This window comes from Hylobates moloch, unplaced genomic scaffold (assembly GCF_009828535.3).
Source record: "Hylobates moloch isolate HMO894 unplaced genomic scaffold, HMol_V3 SCAFFOLD_8, whole genome shotgun sequence".
NCBI lineage: Eukaryota > Metazoa > Chordata > Mammalia > Primates > Hylobatidae > Hylobates > Hylobates moloch.
In genome coordinates this window covers 67,959,783-67,964,265 of record NW_026652283.1, presented here as the reverse complement: position 1 = coordinate 67,964,265, position 4,483 = coordinate 67,959,783, and the positions used below count along the sequence as shown (strand labels likewise).

The window sequence follows — 4,483 nt, the reverse complement described above, 5'->3', positions numbered from 1 at the left end:
CGTGGTGATGATTTTTTATATCAATAATCAGCATCCAAAATGATTCTGATGCAAGCGTCCTTGGACCACATTCAAAACAATTAAGCATTGTTTCCCATGTTATGACTCTCAGAACACTAATTTTGCAAGATGCTCCATATAAAAAGGATTCTGTTGATAAATAAGTTTGGAAAACTGTACTTAACATATCCCCATTTTGGAAATCACAATGATTATTAGCATATTTTGAACTTAAATAATTGCTGCAGTAAAGAAATCTGCTCAATGCTATACAACCTGATGTTTCTCAATCTTATTTGAGCTCAGCATTGTTTTTTCAGGTGACTTATTAAACTCTGTAGGAAATGCTGTTTAAGAATCAGATTGGGTAAAATGGGGAAGAGATCATTAAAGTTAGCCAGTAAGGGATCTTTAGTATCTTTAAATAGAGCAATTTCAGTTGAAGGGTGAGAAGAAGCCAGGCTATAATAAGTTATGGAATGAACCAGAGGTGCAATGCATACATTGAACGTACAACTATATTTTCCAAAAGGATAGTGAAAGAAAGGTGCAATACAGTTTCTGGAAGCAAAAGGGAGCCAGGAAGAGGGAGAACTTGGAAATCCAAGAGGAATAAGAAATAACTGGGTCATCAAGTGGAATGGAGACTGCAGAGGGAGATGAAGAGAGAGGGCTGAGAGAAGCAGCAAGAGATTTGTTCTGGGGACCCAGAAAGCCACGGTACCCTACTGAAAATCAAATCCCTTGGAAACCCACAGAGACACAGAGACAGCAACAAAAAAAGGGATAAAGACACTCAACACCAGGAACTCACCTCTCTCTCTGCCTCTCTCCCCATCTCTCTCTCTCTGCCTGCCCTAGTCATCTAGTCTCCAAACTCCCAGTCCCCCGTGCCCCTTCCTGGGATACCATGTTGTTCTTCATCCTCCTGCTAGAGGCGATTTGGATCCTGGCTGCAGACGAGGGTCAACACTGGACATATGAGTGCCCACATAGTCAGGACCACTGCGGCCAGCCTTTTACCCTGAGTGTGGAAACAATACACAGTCCCCCTTCGATATCCAGACAGACAGTGTGACAATGGACCCTTAGATGACTGCTCTACAGCCCCATGGATATGACCGGCCTGGCACTGAGTCTTTAGACCTGCACAAGAATAGCTACACAGTGCAACTGTCTCTGCCCTCTACCCTGTATCTAGGTGGACTTTCCAGAAAATATGTAGCTACCCAGCTACACCTGCACTGGGGTCAGGATGATCCCCAGGGGGCTCAGAACACCAGATCAACAGTGAAGCCACAGTTGCCGAGCTCCACATCATACATTACGACTCTGATTCCTGTGATAGCTTGAGTGAGGCCACTCAGAGGCCTCAGGGCCTGACTGTCCTGGGCATCCTAATTGAGGTGAGTGAGACTAAGAATATAGCTTATGCCAGCCTGGCCAATATGGTGAAACCCTATCTCTATTAAAAATACAAAACTTAGCCGGACTGGTAGTGGGCGCCTGTAATCCCAGCTTACCCGAAAGGCTGAGGTAGGACGAGAATCGCTTGAACCCGGGAGGCGGAGGTTGCAGTGAGCTGAGATTGCACCACTGTACTCCAGCCTGGGCAACAGAGCGAGACTAAAAAAAAAGAGAGAGAACATAGCTTATGAACACATTCTGGATCACTTGCATGAAATCAAGCATAAAGATCAGAAGACCTCAGTGAGAGAGCTGCTCCCCCGACAGCTAGGGCAGTTCTTCCTTTACACTAGCTTGCTCACAACTTCCCCTTGCTAGTAGAGGGTGCCCTGGACAGTTTTCAGTGCAAGGGCCCAGATTTCAATGGAACAGCTGGAAAAGCTTCAGGAGACATTGTTATCCACAGAAGAGGGGCCCTCCAGTCCTGGTACAGAACTACTGAGCCCCTCAGCCTCTCAACCAACAATGACCTTTGCTTTTTTCATCCAGATGGGATCCTTGTATCCTGCAGGTGAAATGCTGAGCCTCGGTGTAGGAATCTTGGTTGGCTCTCTCTGACTTCTGCTGGCCATTTTCTTCATGGCTAGAAGGCTTCAGAAGAAGAGGCTGGAAAATCAGAAGAGCGTGGTCATCACCTCAGCATGAGCCACCACTGAGGCATAAACTCCCTCTTAGATACCTTGGATATGGATGCCTTCCCCTCGTGCCTCCAGAGGTGCTTTCCTCTCATGTCTCACCACCCCCCAGGGAACCTCTAAAATGGGCTGCAGGGACTGGCCAGGATTCCTGTAGGAGTAGTAGGCGCTTCTTCCTCTGGACATCCCCTATAGAGAGGTATGGACCCAGGCTCTCATTCAAGGAAGAACAGCAGAGCCTTCAGCCCCTCAAAACATGTAGGAGGAGATCAGGGGATCCCTGTGTTGTTAGTGCAGAGAACAAACAGTGTTTAGTTTTAGGGGAAGTTCGGGATGTACCCCAAAATCCTCCACCCTCTCACCTTTATGTCCCTTTCCCTAGATATATATAACTTAGGAGAAAGAGTTGCTGTTTGGATTACATATTTTTGCTCAACATATTTGGAAACTAAAGTTTCTGGAGAAAAAAAAAGAAATAAGAAATAACTGATGCAAAGTCCCAAAGGCAGCAAGAAAGAGTGGGGTCAAGAGGACAAGTAAAAATATAAAGAGAAGAAATACTGTTTTTCTTTCCTCAAAAAAGAGAAAAGGTGAAAAGATGAGTACAGATACATGTTTGGAAGTGAAGGAGCACGGCTGGAAGAGAGCTGGTTTTCTCTGTGAAGTAGGAAGAAAAATCACCTGCTGAAAATAAGGAGAAAAGAAAAAGGAAGATAAAGTTTTGGAACAGCACTTCTGGGAAATAACAAACTTTGCTAACTAAGAATTAGTAAAATGTTATTGAGCAGTACTCCATGCTGAGTTGACAGATTTTTTTCCATCCTCACTCAGTGGTCCAGGAGGAGAACAAGCAGGTGCTCAGATTCATCTAGGGTTGAGGATTAATGGGGTAATGGGGCAGAAAAAGAGGAACAAAGGACCTGAAGGCCCTTGTGACATTGAATGATAACTTTGTTTTCAATAAAAGAAAAAAAGGCCGGGAGCGGTGCCTCACACATGTAATCCCAGCACTTTGGGAGGCCGAGATGGGTGGATCACCTGAGGTCAGGAGTTCGAGACCAGTGTGACCAACGTGGTGAAATCCTGTCTCTACTAAATACAAAAAATTAGCCAGATGTGGTGGCACATGCCTGTAATCCCAGCTACTTGGGAGGCTGAGGCAGGAGAATCACTTGAACCCGGGAGGTGGAGGTTGCAGTGAGCCGAGATTATGCCACTGCACTCCAGCCTGGGCAACAAGAGTGAAACTCCATCTCAAAACGAAAGAAAAAGAGAAGAATGGGGAAAAGTTAAGGTTGTGGAAGCATCTAAGATATGTGTGTTCAAAGAGATTTCTCTGTTCAATATTTCAGAGCTTTAGGTGGTGATTACATTAATTCGTGGGAATGAATTGTTGGAGTGGAGGGGAAGTCTGCTGCAGTAAAGGATGTCTAGGAATTGCAAAGCTAGTTAACAAGGTATATGATGAGCAATGGCTACTTTTAAATCTTGGCTTTGTCCCTTAACAACAAATGAATTTGAACAAGTTGCTAAACCTTCTCAGTGTCTGTTTTCTTATTTATTTTTTTTTAAAAGGAGAAAATTATAACTAATGGTAGGAGCAATGTAAGAAGACAACACATGTAGGCCAGGCATGGTGGCTCATGCTTGTAATCCAAGCACTTTGGGAGGCTGAGGCAGATGGATCATTTGAGGTCAGGAGTTTGAGACCAGTCTGGCCAACATGGTGAAACCCTGGCTCTACTAAAACTACAAAAATTAGCCAGGGGTGGTGGCGGGTGCCTGTAATCCCAGCTACCCCAGAGGCTGAGGCAGGAGAATTGATTGAACCTGGAAGGCAGAGGTTGCAGTGAGCCAAGATTGCCTCACTGTACTCCAGCCCGGGTGACAGAGCAAGACTCCATCTCAAAAAAAAAAAAAAAAAAAAAAGACAACATGTGTAAAATATCTGCCACAGTGGGCTTAATAAGTAGGAGCTGCTATTACTGGATTGGTCGACTATAAGGATGTCATAGACACCTGGAATTATGGCAAAAAAGAGAATAGAAAGGAGCTGGGCATGGTGACATGCACCAGTAATCCCAGCTGCTCAGGGGGCTAAGGCAGGAGGATCGCCAGCCTTGGCAACATAGTGAGGCCCTGTCTCAAAAAAAATAATTTTTTAAAAGAAAAAAGGATATAAAGGAAAAGATTAAGCTGTGTGTTTAATCCTCAACAAATCTGAGGGCCTGACTTGTAAGTTGCTAAAGGAGAGTATCGAGATTTGAGAAAACCCAGACGATGTTAAGTCCCTGGCAGTACCTTCTGGGAGGTATTCTCTTCTCCTCTGTCCTCCATACTCTCATCTTAAGTGGGTATTGAAACTTCTGCTTCCAACCATG

General features: G+C 44.7%; 1 pseudogene; it reads left to right on the top strand.

The window, feature by feature from the left end:
- Window positions 1-223: 223 nt before the first annotated feature.
- LOC116473298 (carbonic anhydrase 14-like) lies at window positions 224-2,130 on the top strand (annotated as a pseudogene).
- Window positions 2,131-4,483: the final 2,353 nt, after the last annotated feature.